The following is a 17534-nucleotide window of genomic DNA, read 5'->3' as shown; positions in this document are numbered from 1 at the left end:
GAGCACCAGGTAGATATTCTCTCCGATTTCCTGTGATTGCTGTGTGTTTCTGTACGTAACAGTGTTGCTTCCATCGAACCAGGCACCCTCTGCACACATCGACAACTGTTACCTATCGCTCAACAAAAGCTGCGGCCAAGGGAAACGTCTACTTCTCGGTTCCAGGGAGGGGTGGGGGGGATCACCAGTTGAATCATATGTCTGCACTCGTGTGTGTGTGTGTGTGTGTGTGTGTGTGTGTGTGTGTGTGTGTGTGTGTGTGTGTGTGTGTGTGTGTGTGTGTGTGTGTGTGTGTGTGTGTGTGTGTGTGTGTGTGTGTGTGTGTGTGTGTGTGTGTGTGTGTGTGTGTGTGTGTGTGTGTGTGTGTGTGTGTGTGTGTGTGTGTTGTGCCGTGCGTGCATTGCTCTATGTGTGAATGTCCACATTACAGTACAGCATATACATTTACATTTAAGTCATTTAGCAGACGCTCTTATCCAGAGCGACTTACAAATTGGTGCATTCACCTTATGACATCCAGTGGAACAGCCACTTTACAATAGTGCATCTAAATATTTTAAGGGGGGAGAGGGGGGTGAGAAGGATTACTTTATCCTATCCTAGGTATTCCTTAAAGAGGTGGGGTTTCAGGTGTCTCCGGAAGGTGGTGATTGACTCCGCTGTCCTGGCGTCGTGAGGGAGTTTGTTCCACCATTGGGGAGCCAGAGCAGCGAACAGTTTTGACTGGGCTGAGCGGGAACTGTACTTCCTCAGTGGTAGGGAGGCGAGCAGGCCAGAGAGCATGGTTCTCTCAACCATATATCCCACTGTAATTACATGTTCCAGTGTGGAGATGATGGGTGCCCCAGAGTTGTTATTATGACAAACCAGGACGAGGTGTGCAGATAGAGAGACTTACACTCGCTCTTTCTCACCCTTCCACAGGCCAACATTACAGGCTGGCTGCACGAGGCTCTGCAGACGGACAGGGCGGGCGGGCAGAAAGATATGGAGCCAGATACTGACCAAGATGGCTACTACCAGAATACTATTCTGAATATAGTCTTCCAGGTATCAGCCTGAAATTATTTAAGCCAACAACTGGGGGAAACTAAGTGGGGTAGTGATGCTACAGTAAGGTTACTTTACCGCACATGTGTGTATGAGCAGATCTGACATTTGTCTGAATAAATACCACAACAAGGGCTCGAGTTTGTTCTGTACATCCAGTGTTAATATTGTCAGGAGTGATCATCTGACAGCTGTTTCTTCTCCAGATCGACAAGACCTTCAAAGAGCAGGTGCTGAAGCTATGATTAACATGGAGAAACGAATTCCTCATTAGGTAAGAAGGGTTGGAAAAGTCTTAACAATTGTTTAATGTTTTTGGTCATGACTTTACACTGAGGGTAGTAAAAGTATCTCAGAGAATTCTATGTGCTGTATATCTCGTCTACAATTGTAAAATATAGGACGTTCAGGTTCAGAGCAGAGGCGATCACCTACCTTTATGAAGTGAAATAAGCAGCCAACGAGCTAAACATGGCGTTAGTTAAACATGCAACCACCAATTTTGGTCATGATGAACAGGCCAGGTACAGGTCATGCTCCAACAGTCGACCAAGCACCTTGCGCACCAGGGACACATGCACAGCGCGTGTAGCGGAGTGTATCAGAATGTCGTCGATATACACCACTACACCCTGCCCGTGCAGGTCCCGGAAGATCTCGTCTACAAAGGATTGGAAGATGGATGGAGCATTCATCAACCCGTACGGCATGACGAGGTACTCATTGTGCCCAGAGGTGGTACTAAATGCCGTCTTTCACTCATCCCCCTCCGGGATACGCACCAGACTGTACGCGCTCCTGAGATCCAATTTAGTGAAGTGCGCCCCGTGTATTGACTCGATCGCACTGGCTATGAGAGGCAGCGGGTCACTGTACCTCACAGTGATCGGATTGATGCCTCGATAGTCAATACACAGGCACAGACCGACATCCTTCTTCTTCACGAAAAAGAAACTCGAGGAGGCAGGTGAAGTGGAAGGCCGAATGTATCCCTGTCCCAGAGATTCGGTGACATATGTTTCCATAGCCGCCGTCTCCTCCTGTGACACACGATACACGTGACTCCTGGGAAGTGCAGCGTCTACCAGGAGATTTATCACACAATCCCCCCGTCGATGGGGTGGTAGATGAGTCGCCTTCTGTCGGCATATTCAGAGGGGATGTGCACAGTGGAGACCTGGTTTGGACTCTCCACTGTAGTTGCACCGATGGAAACACCTATACATCTCTCTAAGCACCTACGTGACCCTCCCTTGAGAGCCCTCTGTTGCCACGAAATAGTGGGGTCATGATAGGCCAACCAGGGAAGGCCCAACACCACGGGAAACGCAGGAGAATAATAAGAGACTAATTCTCCCCTCATGATCCCCCTGCGTTATCATACATAGTGGAGCAGTGGCCTCCCTAATCAGCCCCGACCCCAATGGACGACTATCTAAGGCATGTACAGGGAAGGGCACATCAACAGGAACAATGGGGATCCCTAAACAAAGTGCAAATGAATGGTCAATAAAGTTCCCAGATGCGCCTGAATCTACTAGCGCCTTATGCTGGGAATGCGGGGAAAACTCCGGAAATTCTATACACACACATGTGCACAACAGGGAGCTCTGGGTGAGTCGGGTGCCTACTCACCTGGGATGATCCACCTGTGCCCTGCCTGCTGCCTCGACTTCCTGGGGAACCTCTCCAGCACCGACCAGCAGTGTGTCCTCTGTGGCCACATGTGGTGCAGGAAATGGCCCCCCTTCCGGTCACCCTCAGAGCAGCACCTCCGAGCTCCATAGGTTATCCAGCCAGGTGGATAAACCACCGACTGATCGAGGGTAAGGGTGGTGTCCCTGCATGCCAGCTCCTGATGAAAGTCCTCACATAGACCGCACCGGTAATGGTTGTTCAGGGCCCTTTCATTCCATCCCGCGTTGGCTGCCAGGGTCCTGAAGGCCAGTGCAAAGTCCTGTGTGCTCCTCATCCTGTCTAAGATGGAACAAACGCTCTCCCCTCAGGTGGATGATCGAAGACCGTCCGGAAGCGGCGGGTAAAATCCTCATAGTGGATCAACGCTGTGCCTTCTCTCCCCCATACGGCATTGGCCCACTCAAGTGCTCTCCCCGACAAACAGGAGATGAGGGCGGACACGCTCTCGTGTCCCGAGGGAGCCGGGTGGACGGTCGCCAGGTTGAGCTCCAACTGGAGCAGGAACCCCTGGTACCCATCCCATCATATGCCCTCAGGAGCGAGAGCCAAATCCCACTGGGTCCAGGTGACAGGTTGGGGTGAAGTTGATGGTGTTGTGGGAAAACCCCCTCTCTCCCATCGCTCCATGGCTGTTCCAAGGTGTTGGAGCATCGTCGCGTGCTGGACGCGCTCCTCCACCGGTAACGGAGGACTGGGTGCACCTGCTGACTCCATATTTAGGTGCGTGTTTTTGTCAAGTGTCATTGTGCAGCCGGTAGGGCGGAGTCAGGAGCAGGACACAGAACTGAGTATTTTTTTAAACTTTACTCGAATAAACAACAAAACTAATTCCATGCAGGGAAAAGACTCCAGCTCACAGAAATAGCGAAACTTAACAATGAACAAACACGCACAAAACCATATGGGAACCAGAGGGTTAAATAGGGAATAAATAATAATGGAATGGAATGGAATCAAGGTGTGTACAATAAAGACAAAACAAATGGACAATGAAACATAGATCGGTGGCGGCTAGAAAACCGGTGACGTCGATATTGAGTTGCACCCCCTTTTCCCCCCCCCAGAAGAGCCTCAATGTCACGACTTCCGCCGAAGTTGGTGCCTCTCCTTGTTCGGGCGGCGTTCGGCGGAAGTCGTGACATTGAGGCTCTTCTGGGGGGGAAAAGGGGGTGCAACTCAATATTAACAAGAAGAACGACTCTCTCCATGCGATGGGCAGTGCAAGAATTCTACTGCGAGGCTAATACATTAACACCACCACTGTTCCATTTGTGAAACAACTGTATGTAAAATGTAGCGAGGAGAAGTGGGGAACGGGTGGTACCCCTGGATCTAGTCCCTTAGGTTAGACGGGTCAGAGGGGGATTAGGAACAAGCCGTGATCCCATCAAAAGAGGACTCACCAGCACCATGTCTTCCCACTGAGCCGCACACTCCAGCAAGCACTGATCCCATTAACAGCCTCTCAGAGGCCAGAGTTCCTAAGGCAAGCTGACAGCAGGGCTATTTTAGGGGGAAAAATCACTGATCTGGACAAGAGTATGGGATGGCCGGCCCTTTGCCATCACTCTCCTTTAGAGCGAATAAAAACCCTAAAAGGAGCCCACTTTGCGGCGGAGAGCAACCCCTTGCTCCAAGATGCTTAGACAGAAAGGTGAGGGACAAATGAGTTGTGGCAGCGGCTAATAAGGTTTGTCGAATGTGTGTGCGTGCGTGTGTGTGAAGAGGGGAGGATGCAGAATATTGACTTGAGATACACACACATAACTTGACTGTCAAATCTCCAATGGATGAACGACTTGCACCTTTGAGCTATTACACAGTCACAACAAGTCAATGTCAAACGAGCAATGCAGTAAAAGTGTCAAATGCAGTCAATGAAGCCCGGCAAAAAGGTACATAACAAACACCTGGGCTTGATACTGAGTATCCGTCACGGGGAGCACACAACGCTTCGCAGCTTCTCTCTGTTCCAGGAAGAGGTTGAAAATACCGCTATACTTCACAGCTATTCTATTTTCATAGAATAATTAGCCAGTAGCTTTAACGACAGCCACCGGTGTTAAACACTATCACTGGTTCAGCTAGGGATTTGTCTAGCTGAACCATACAGCTAGGGATTTATCTAGCTGAACAATACAGCTAGGGATTTATCTAGCTGAACCATACAGCTAGGGATTTATCTAGCTGAACCATACAGTAAGAGACCATCTGTTCTGGAGCTTCAGTAAGGCTGACTGGGAATCAGGGAATCCATAGACCCAAGGCGTTAACGGGTAGATCGAAAGCACCTTGCCAACAAACCATCCAAAAATAAAACACCCTCCCGCCCACCATCTCTCCCTGTAATAGTTTCGTAATAAAGCATTGAGATTAAAGCAGAGTCAAATTTCACCAGAAAACCTACTCTATCTGGCTAAAAATTGAAATGGAAATAAAGTCAATCTCATCTGCTAAACATTCGTTTTGCTCACGCTATGGCTTTTGTTTTATTTTCAAACACACACAGTTTGCGTGGTGAGCAATTGGAATGTAATTTGTAACCTCACTTTATAAATTAGCATGTTTGTCATCTTTGTAATCAAATACTCCAGACATAATTGCCAGTATAACAATTCCACTCCGTGTTTAAAAGCTTTCTCCCAAATGAGTCGTCCTTAATGAAAACAGACCGGAAATGACCAATCTTCTGAATTCTCACCCTCCATTATATGTTTATGACATCTGCAACATTGGTTTCTGTGAGAACAGAAATATACATTCACAAAAATGCAGCATAGTTAGAAAAACAGCCCAACTCCTGTGTGTGGTTTAAAGCTTTGTGCTTATTGGTGGACATTCTACCTTCCGGTGCCGTTAATGAGTTAAAGGTAATTAGACTGTCTATATAAAAATGACAAATCAGCAACATAGCTCAGCAGAGCATGGTGCCCAGCTAGCTTAGCATTCTGTGTGAGTTCAACAGAGACTGTCTGCTGCAATGAGACAAAACATCAAGTCCAGAAGAACACAGTGAAGGAAGTATAATGACTGACATCAGTTCAGTTATTTGACTTCCATTTCAGTCTGTTGTACAGTTTATCTAGAGATAAATCAGATCAAGCCCGAACTGATGTAACAGGGAGCTGTAGTTTCCAACAGGCCAATATTCTACATAACTTAGTGCAGAAAACGTGGTAATTAACTACAGTGACCATAATCCAATGCACGCCTACTTGTCCGGTCTGAGATGGAGAGAAGAGACAGAAGAACGCGTGATCGAGAGGGATAGAGAGCAGTTGCTTCGAGGTATCTCTACCTAAAAATACATGATCTAAGATTGATAGTTGGTATTCGGCAGTCATAAAAGTGTGTCTTATTTACTTTGAAGAACTACTAAAATAGCGATTTTGTTAGATTAGCATAGGCAGCAGCTCTATAGAGATGAGATGATGACTTGGAATGAAATAATAAAGTCATCAAATAGGCCTAAAATGTATGTAATACACACAATCAAAACTGAACCGACCTCAAAAAAAAGAATCACTCAGCACTAAGGATGGTTTGATTTCTACACCTTGTATTTCCCTGACACAGCTGTACATCTAAAGCTAAGATGTAGGACCAACGTTCCACATCCGTGTCCTGTAGGAACCACTACAGTCCCAGCTAAGCTACCAGTCATAAACACAGCCGTAAACAGACTGAGAGCAGAGCTATGCCATACAGCAAATAGGCTGTTCAGAATCAGTACCAAAAGCCCTGGAGGCTGTTCCCAGTGCCCACAGTTTATGATGAATCACTAATAAACATGAGGGCAGTCTAGAGGCGAGCCCAGTTTAACAGGGAACAAAACATTGGTCCACTTCCACCGATGACATCTTGATGAATAAACTCTCCAAACGAATCGATGATAGCGCTGCAGCTGGTGTGAAAGGCACAGACCTCGGGGCAGCCCGAACAACATTTCAGGCAGTGGTGTCTGCACTGAATTCGACAGAAACACACACACACTTTCTTATTTTCTCTCCCTCCCTCCCACACACACACACACACACACACACACACACACACACACACACACACACACACACACACACACACACACACACACACACACACACACACACACACACACACACACACACACACACACACACACACACACACACACACACACACACACACACACACACACACACACAAATGTAAGAGAGGCAGGGTTAGGACACAGACACCAAGGGCCATTGGCCAATGCACCACATTGAAGTGTTGTATCCTTAGGGCCACCCACCAAGAGGCAAGCGACAAATGTTGATGCTGCTATTGTTACAGATGTAGTATCTTGGCTCTCTCAAAGCACACTGGATGCCTCATTACCCCAGCAGAAGCAACACAAACAACAATGGAGAGAGAGGAGTCTACAATATTGCACACCATAAATACAATACTGAATCTATATGGCCAAAGCCAAGGAGAAGTAATCAGAGAACTATAACTTCATCTGGACCGTTTCCTTTCTTCACCATGACGCCAGACTTCACATGACCTTGAGCTTCAAATCAATGACTTGCCATGGCAAGACTTACATCCCAATTATGGATATGACCGTCATTCTCCTCAGGTTTCAGAAGTTTGGACATCACATAGCAGAGCACAGTAAAGTACCGTGCAGTACAATACAGTACAGAAAAGCACAGCAGAGTAGAGTAGAGTAGGGTAGAGTAAAGTTCAGTACAGTACAGTAGATTATAACAGTACGGTAGAATACAGTACAAAATTCACAGGTTGCATGTTTCGTCACTATTGTTTCAAACGTTATTTTTGGACTGAGCATTCTACTCAATGCATTGCCAATGAGAGCTGATGAAGATTTCAGCAAAAGTGCATTACAGTGGCTTGGAAATACAATGACATTCAAAAGGAGGCAAATAATTAGTAGATAGCTAAGGATGAGGGGAGGCCACCAGATTTTAGCTAGCTAACGTTAGCATTTGCTAATGCAAACTTTGCTAGCTAATGACAACATTGCTATCTGTCGAAAGTCAATTTGACGACATGATAATGCTGGCAAAGTTATTTCCTACTAAATATTTGACTACTTTAGCAATGTCATCGCATTTTCAGGCACTACAGTGTAGTTTAGACTAAACAGTAGTTAGCCTCCGTCCAGAATGACTGGCCCTGTCACGACTTTAGGGCACCACTATGGCGCCGCCGAAGATTGCGGCTTGAGAAAGTTTATAACAATGGCATGACGCAACCGAGTGACGGAGGTGCAACCTCTGAATTCTGTACTCTACTCTACTGTACTGTACTCTACTTTACTGTACTGTATTGTACTGTACTCTACTCTACTGTACTGTAGTCTACTTTACTGTACTGTATTGTACTGTACTCTACTGTATTGTACTGTACTCTACTTTACTGTACTGTATTGTACTGTACTCTACTGTATTGTACTGTACTCTGTACTGTGGTCCTGTGTAGCTCAGTTGGTAGAGCATGGCGCTTGTAACGCCAGGGTAGTGGGTTCGATCCCCGGGACCACCCATACGTAGAATGTATGCACGCATGACTGTAAGTCGCTTTGGATAAAAGCGTCTGCTAAATGGCATTTTTTTAATTTTTTTATTTTTATTTTTTTTTATATTTTTTTTTTTTTTTTTTTTTTACTTTAATGTACTGTATTGTACTGAACTCTACTGTATTGTACTGTACTCTACTGTATTGTACTGTACTCTACTTTACTGTACTGTATTGTACTGTACTCTACTGTATTGTACTGTACTCTACTTTACTGTACTGTATTGTACTGTACTCTACTGTATTGTACTGTACTCTACTTTAATGTACTGTATTGTACTGTACTCTACTGTATTGTACTGTACTCTACTGTATTGTACTGTACTCTACTGTATTGTACTGTACTCTACTTTACTGTACTGTATTGTACTGTACTGTACTCTACTGTATTGTATTGTACTCTACTGTATTGTACTGTACTCTACTGTATTGTACTGTACTCTACTTTACTGTACTGTATTGTACTGTACTCTACTGTATTGTATCGGACTGTACTCTCCTGTGCTCTACTCTCTGTACTGCACTATACAAACTTGTGAAACATACTTCCATGATAGGTTCAGATTGGGTCCAGACTGGTCCGTCTGTGGATGTCAACATCAAGGCGCGGGAGGACATTTCTACAACTATTCAACGTCCACGGACGTCCGGTTTCCATCGGTGCTCAGTGGGTGAAGAAGCTGGTTAAAGTAAAGGGAAAGAGAGAGAGGGATAGTTCCATGTCATTTCAGCAAACCATGACAACCACTCAGATTGTTCTGAAATCGTTAGACGACAGATAAGATCAGCATTCCGGCAACATTATTTTGTTGAAATATAATTTCATCTAAGAGGGCTTGATTGCACCCAAATTGGATTCATATAATATATAATATCCGATTTGGACCAAACTTTTATTTAACAATGAGTAAGACAAGGAATCCGAAGAAATGGTAAAAAGCCAGCCTTGGACCTCCCCCGTCCCACACCAATCCCACCCCAACAACGAGTATACAGTATCAGTTCTCTTTGTCCGAAAACGTCTGAAACCCTACCTCTTTGAAGAGTATCTTAAAAAACTCTCACAGCGCCCCAGACACCCCCCACCGCTTCCGCTTACTGTTCTGTACTTTGTTATGTGTTTGTACGTTTTATGTGGACTCCAGGAAGAGTAGCTGCTGCATGTGTTATTGTCTCACCTAGCTATCTTAAGACGAATCCACGAATTGTAAGTTGCTCTGGATAAGAGAGTCTGCTAAATATCAAAAATGTCAAATGTAAATAGATTGTAGCTGAGGCTCAGAGTATTGTATCTTCATCCTATGTAATGTATTCTCAGTGGTGATGTTTTTTTCCCACACCTGTTCAGAGAAATTAATTATTGAAGGTGTTAGGTTTGTGTCCCATCATACATCCTGATATTACCAGGTTCTGACCACTAGATGGTGCTGTTCCTGCTATTAGTAGATTTTTTTGTGTACTGATTAATTCTTTAAAATGTAGGCTGTTTGGGAGGAGGGGAGGGTTCTGAGCTGACACGTGGAATTGTTTTAAGATGGTCATACTATGGATCATTTAGCTATTTCATTTAGAATTTTAGGACCCCTTTAGGTATCATAATAATATATAAAAAGTGTACTACTATATAGCCCAGAGAAACGCATCAAATAACACATTCATAAATGAAATAAAAAGAAATGATAAGAAACAAGGTTTTGAACTGTTTGTCCTATACTTACGAGATATAAGAAAGCTCAGGAAGTAAATGTAGTTTTTTTTACACATATTTAACCTCACATATTTAACCACTACCTTCATACTTCCATATTTTGTTAAACCAGCACTGGTAGAGTACAACACGGAGAATACTATTGTGTTCGTGAGAGTCTCCCCTTTCCCATAGAGTGGTCATAATAGTTTTTTTAGGTCAAATCGTTCGGACACTACAGACTAGTGCTGCGCGGGTCAGCTGTTTGTTCACTCGCCTGCAATTGCTAATAACCCAACCACAACTGCCCGACTATGTGACAAAGTGAAAATCTGAGCCCCGCACCCAACCCTATATAGAACATGAAGGCTACATTTCCCTTGACATGCCATAGGCCTATTTGAAGTCCTGTCTTGTGACTGTCTAATTTGTTTAGCGCCTCACAATCATCACAAATAACATAGCAGGCACTGCTATCATCCTCTTCTACCACTTCACCAGATCTTTTACAAACATGATTTTGCTGGCCCTCTCTTCTCTCAACTCTCCTATCGCAGCTTTTGTCTTATTGATTTAAACTTCGACGATGTCCCTTTTGCCTCTGTAGATTGACGTTAACTTTTTCTGCCCATTTCAAAAGCATTATTTGGCGATTGGCTGTGTAGGTATTTTTGAAATCTTTATTCAACCCTCCCGCCACGTACCCACCGGCCCTTCAGCCACACAATATTTAATGACCCTAAACCCATCCTCGCGTGATATAACCACGGGGACTGCGGGTTATGAGTCAACCCGCGCATCACTTCTACAGACGTTTTTATAAGAAGAGCAATTTTCAGGATGTCTCATGGTCTGACAAAAACTGCTCTAGCACCAGTGCGTCAATCGACTCTAGGGTTTTTAAAAGGTAAGGAAACCAATATGTAATTTTGTAATTTGTGTGAACTATCCCTTTAACAAACTTGTTTAGCTAATAATGTGAACAGCACCAACTAGTGATCAGAAACTGGTACTATCAGGATGTTTGATGTGTCAAATTATATTTCAACAAAATGTTGCAGGAATGCTAATCCTATCTGTTTCCAACAACAGAAACGATTTCAGAACAATCTGAGACGGGGCTGTAGTGGAACGGGTCGAGAGTTTCAAGTTCCTTGGCGTCCACATCACCAACAAACTACCATGGTCCAAACACACCAAGACAGTGAAGAGCGCAACGACAAAACCTTTTCCCCCTCAGGAGACTGAAAATATTTGTCATGGGTAACTAGATCCTCAAAAAGTTCTACAGCTGCACCATGGAGAGCATCCTGACCGGTTGCATCACCGCCTGGTATGGCAACTGTTCAGCCTCTGACCGTAAGGTGCTACAGAGGGTAGAGTGTACGGCCCAGTACGTCACTGCTGAACAATTAATCAACTAGCCACCGGACTATTTACAATGACACCTCCCCCCATTTGTTTTGTACGATGCTGCTCCTCGCTGTTGATTATCTATGAATAGTCACTCACCCCTACCTACATGTACAAATGACCTTAACTAACCTGTACCCCCGCACACTGACTCGGTACCGGTACCCCCTGTATATAGCCTCGTTATTGTTGTGTTATTGTGTTACTTTTTATAATTTTTTACTTTAGTTTATTTAGTATATATTTTATTAACTCTTCTTGAACTGCACTGTTGGTTAAAGGGCTTGTAAGTAATCATTTCATGGTAAGGTCTACATTTGTTGTATTCGGCGCATGTGAATGTTGATTTGAGATGGTGGGTGCCGATATCCACTCTCTTGTGTACCCAGGGGGCTCATGGCTAGGTGTCCATAAGAGCTGGGAGAGGTGTCATCAACTGGAGAGTGAGAGAGAAAGGCAGATAGAGAGGGAGATCGATAGGGAGGGGTTGTCCAGACTCAGAATGTTTCAACACTTGATTTGACCATCACACAACAGAAAGAGAAAGAAAAGTATGCCAGTGGAAGGGAGGACAGAACAGGTGACCCAACTGTGATTTGTGACTATTATGATTTCCCATTGTAGCCAATTCAGGTGTGGTAATTCCGTTACAGATTTATGGGTAATTCCGTTTGAAATCTGGTAACGGAATTACGAGTTTGAATCAATTAATAAATTAAATTGAAATCAGTAAAATAGCAAATTCATTGGTAGGTCTACCTTTACTTGTTACTTCTGTGAGCTTTCATTGTCCTCCCTCCTCATGAGGGAGAGAAATTAGAAAACATCTTTAAAGATATGTGGGGTTTTGCTAAGGCAATACTTAAAGTTACAGAAGGTAAACCATTTCTCCAACATAATATGCATGCTAACATTAGTTGGCAGAGGTCTTTACGTCAACATTATTGTTTTTTGATGTTTGTGTATTTCTGGTCACTTTTAAGAATGTTTCTGGTAGATGTATTCTAAGACCCCTTTTCCTCTGTTTATCCAACAATCAAAGTCTTTTACTTATTCCTCATTTGTAAGATGGGAAATGGTTGAAAATGTATCTATACCTTAATTTCCCAAAATTATAGACTCTTAACTTTCATATGACACCCAATTTGATATGCTCTTATGAACTTCACATGTTGGTGCTCAAAGGCCTTTTTCGAGAGAAATGCCCATATTCAAGCATAACTAAGTTGCTTTGGCATATATTCCATATTAAGAATAAACCGATTATTGTGGAATTTTAAAAAGATAATTCAAGGTACAAGTACAGCTACAGTTATATTATTGACCTGCTCTATCCCACAGTAGTCATAAAAGTACCTTGACTCATTGTTTTAACATGCACATCGCATACCTTTGAAACCACCAATTTAGTCCCAGTTTCATTTTATCTTTGCGTGGCATTGGATGGCATTTCGCTGTTCCGAAATTATGCCAGCCAGTCGAAATTACTGGCAGCACCATTAATGCAAAAATGTTTAGACAACCATGCCCACAGCTTATCGTAAAATGATGCATGCTAGCAGCTGCAAGATAACTAACTACTGTAGCTGAGGCCAATTAATTACTTCAACACACCCAAAGAAACTAGTCAATACAAACTGGGCACACATTACCACATTAAATGTACCCTTGAATAATCAATGGATTTCCCAGATAGCTATAACTGTAACAATACCACACACACACACACACACACACACACACACACACACACACACACACACACACACACACACACACACACACACACACACACACACACACACACACACACACACACACACACACACACACACACACACACACACACACACACACATATTCACCAATAAACACACAGGTGAGCAGTATTAAACAGCCAAGTAATCAAGTCTGTCGCTTTTTTGCATTAGAGGGAGCCTTTTCTGCAAACAGAAACAGTTCATTGGAGGCAGCCCCCCCAACCCCTGTGTGTTAACGCACGTTAACACACAGACGTACACTCACACACACAGGTGATGTGGAAGGAGAAAGGAAAGGAGAGACTTACTTTTTTGTCATCTCGGTGGACGGCGGCTGGCTGGGTGTCCTTGCTGTGGTTGTCAGAGGTGGGCCTGGCGCTCCGCTCTGCCTGGCTGTCCTCCGGCTCGCTCTGCTGATGGGCACCTGACTGTTGAGGGGAGGAGGGGAGAGAGGTAGGGAGGGGCTCCACTGCCTTTTGTATGCCACTCCGGATGTCCATCTTCCGCTGCACTGCCATCCAAAGGAGTTAGAGAGTGAGAAGGGAGAGGGGAGAGAAAGAACCATAGAGTCAGAGGGAAAATAAATAGGATACACAAATTCACACAGCTGACAAACTGGTAGACACATAGTCACACACCTGCAAGCGCATGTGCACATAATATACAGTACCAGTCAAAAGGTTGGACACAACTACTCATTCAAGGGTTTTTCTTTATTTTTTACTATTTTCTACATTGTACAATAATAGTGAAGGCATCAAAACTTTGAAATAACACATTTGGAATCATGTAGTAAAGAAAAAAGTTAAACAAATGAAAATAGATTTTAGAATCTTCAAAGTAGCCACCCTTTGCCTTGATGACAGCATTGCACACTCTTGGCATTCTCTCAACCAGCTTCACCTGGAATGCTTTTCGAAAGGTCTTGAAGGAGTTCCTACATATGCTGAGCACTTGTTGGCTGCTTTCCTTCACTCTTCGGTCCAACTCATCCCAAACCATCTTAATTGGGTTGAGGTCAAGAGAATGCCGAGTCACTCCATCACTCTCCTTTTTGGTCAAATAGCCCTTACACAGCCTGGAGGTGTGTTGGGTCATTGTCCTGTTGAAAACAAATGATAGCCCCATCTAAGTGCAAACCAGATGGGATGGCGTATCGCTGCAGAATGCTGTGGTAGCCATGCTGGATAAGAGTTCCTTGAATTCTAAATAAATCACTGACAGTGTCACCAGCAAAGCACCACCACACCACCTCCTCCTCCATGCTTCACAGTGGGAACCACACATGCGGAGATCATCTGTTCGCCTACACTGTGTATCACAAAGGCACGGCGGTTGAAACCAAAAATCTCAAATTTGGACTCATCAGTCCAAAGGACAGATTTCCACCAGTCTAATGTCCATTGCTTGTGCTTCTTGGGCAAAGCAAGTCTCTTCTTATTATTAGTGTCCATTAGTAGCAGAAATTCGACCATGAAGGCCTGATTCACGCAGTCTCCTCTGAACAGTTGATGTTAAGATGTGTCTGTTACTAGAACTCTGTGAAGCATTTATTTGGGCTGCAATTTCTGAGGCTAGTAACTCTGCTGCAGAGAATAAGTTCATTAGAGGTACCTCTGGGTCTTCATTTCCTGTGGCGGTCCTCATGAGAGCCAGCTTCATCATAGAGCTTGAAGGTTTTTGCAACTGCACTTGAAGAAAGTCCTTGAAATTTTCCAGACTGACCTGTATGTCTTAACGTAACGATGGACTGTTGTTTCTCTTTGCTTATTTGAGCTGTTCTTGCCATAATATGGACTTGGTCTTTTACCAAACAGGGCTATCTTCTGTATACCACCCCTACCTTGTCACAACACAACAGATTGGCTCAAACGCATTAAGAAGGAAAGAAATTCCCAATTTAACTTTTAACAAGTTATTTGAACCTATTAATTTAAATGCATTCAAGGTGACTACCTCATGAAGCCCGTTGAGAGAATGCCAAGAGTGTGCAAAAGCTGCCATCAAGGCAAAGTTTCGCTATTTGAAGAATCTCAAATATAAAATATATTTTGATTTGTTTAACACTTTTCTGGTTACTACATGATTCCATATGTGTTATTTCATTGTTATGTCTTCACTACTACTCTGTAATGTAAAAAGAAAGAAAAACACGAATGAGTAGGCGTGTCCAAACTTTTAACTGGTACTGTACATGTAGGAACACGAATACACACAAAAATATGTTGCCTTCCAAATGGCCTACCTCAGACGGGTTTTGGATTACTTAATGTGAACCATAGAAATCAGCTCAGTTTTGATGAGTGACCAAATTGTTGAAAGCTGACTGAATATTTGGCCTCTCCAAAAGGTATCAGAGCTCCATCATAGCATTAGCTCAGTGCACAGAAATGCAATCATTTGTTTCCAAAAGACCAAAGAGGGTGTATATTCAACAACAAAAAAGCAACTCTCAATATCATGGTGGGCAATATACTAGGCATATTGGACTTAACTGTCCTCCTATTAGTAAATCATTTTGTAGATTAATCTAACTCCACCACAAAAAAATGAATTATTTAGCTCTAGGTATGTATTACAATGTAGCCTATAAAAATACCCAAATGCTGGTGAATGTAATTGTCGTTCCATATGATGTCAATAACTTTCTGAAAGTGACTTCTTGGACCTGAATGCCGAAACATTAATAAATCATTTTATTGCAATAGGCTAAATCGGGGTCACACAGAGTGGGTTGGTCGTCTTAAACACATCTACTTTGAAACAAAAGTATACATGTGGTAGAAAAAAGAAGAAGACACCGGTACCATGTCAGACATAGAGTTGACATGTATTCAATTCCGTGTTTGCATCCCAATGTTACACTTCATATACAGTTGAAGTCAGAAGTTTACACACACTTTCTACATTTAAACTCAATTTTTCACAATTCCTGACATTTAATCCAAATACAAATTCCCTGTTTTAGGACAGTTAGGATCACCACTTCATTTTAAGAATGTGAAATGTCAGAATAATAGTAGAGAGAATGATTTATTTCAGCTATTATTTCTTTCATCACATTCCAAGTGGGTCAGAAGTGTACATACACTCAATAAGTATTTGGTAGCATTGCCTTTAAATTGTTTAACTTGGGTCAAATGTTTCAGGTAGCCTTCCACAAGCTTCCCACAATAAGTTGGGTGAATTTTGGCTCACTCCTCCTGACAAAGCTGGTGTAACTGAGTCAGGTTTGTAAGCCTCCTTGCTTTCACACGCTTTTTCAGTTCTGGCCACAAATGTTCTATAGGATTGAGTTCATGGTGTTCGGGCACTCCAATACCTTGACTTTGTTGTCCTTAAGCCATTTTGCCACAACTTTGGAAGTATGCTTGGGGTTTAACAAGTACATTTTGTGAAGTGCACCACAACATGATGCTGCCACCCCAGCATCATGGTTGGGATGTGTTCTTTGGCTTGCAAGCCTCCCCCTTTTTCCTTCAAACAAAATGATGGTCATTATGGCCAAACAGTTCTATTTTTGTTTCATCAGACCAGAGGACATTTCTCCAAAAAGTACGACCTTTGTCCCCATGTGCAGTTGCAAACCGTAGTCTGGCTTTTTTATGGCGGTTTTGGAGCAGTGGCTTCTTCCTTGCTGAGCGGCCTTTCAGGTTATGTCGATATAGGACTAATTGTACTGTGGATAGATACTTTTGTACCTGTTTCCACCAGCATCTTCACAAGGTCCTTTGCTATTGGTGTTATTGATTTGCACATTCGCACCAAAGTACATTAATCTCTAGGAGACAGAACGCGTCTCCTTCCTGTGTTTATACTTGCGTACTATTATTTGAACAGATGAATGTGGTACCTTCAGGCATTTGGAAATTGCTCCCAAGGATGAACAAAATATATTTCTGAGGTCTTGTCTGATTTCTTTTGATTTTCCCATGATGTCAAGCAAAGAGGCACTGAGTTTGAAGGTAGGCCTTGAAATACATCCTCAGGTACACCTCCAATTGACTCAAATGATGTCAATTGGACTATCAGAAGCTTCTAAAGTCATAACATCATTTTCTGGAATTTACCAAGCTGTTTAAAGGAACCGTCAACTTAGTGTATGTAAACTTTTTGACCCACTGAAATTGTGATACAGTGAATTATTTGTGAAATTATTTGTCTGTAAACAATTGTTGGAAAAATGACTTGTGTCATGCACCAAGTAGATGTCCTAAAGGACTTGCCAAAACTATAGTTTGTTAACAAGAAATTTGTGGAGTGGTTGAAAAACTAGTTTTAATGACTCCAACCTAAGTGTATGTTAACTTCCGACCCCAACTGTACATCACAGAAGACTGAAATATAACAAAACAGTTTGA

The sequence above is a fragment of the Oncorhynchus gorbuscha genome, linkage group LG24 (genome assembly GCF_021184085.1).
Source record: "Oncorhynchus gorbuscha isolate QuinsamMale2020 ecotype Even-year linkage group LG24, OgorEven_v1.0, whole genome shotgun sequence".
In the NCBI taxonomy this organism is placed as follows: Eukaryota; Metazoa; Chordata; class Actinopteri; order Salmoniformes; family Salmonidae; genus Oncorhynchus; species Oncorhynchus gorbuscha.
The sequence above is the reverse complement of the archived record's forward strand: the minus strand, read 5'-3'. Positions refer to the sequence as shown.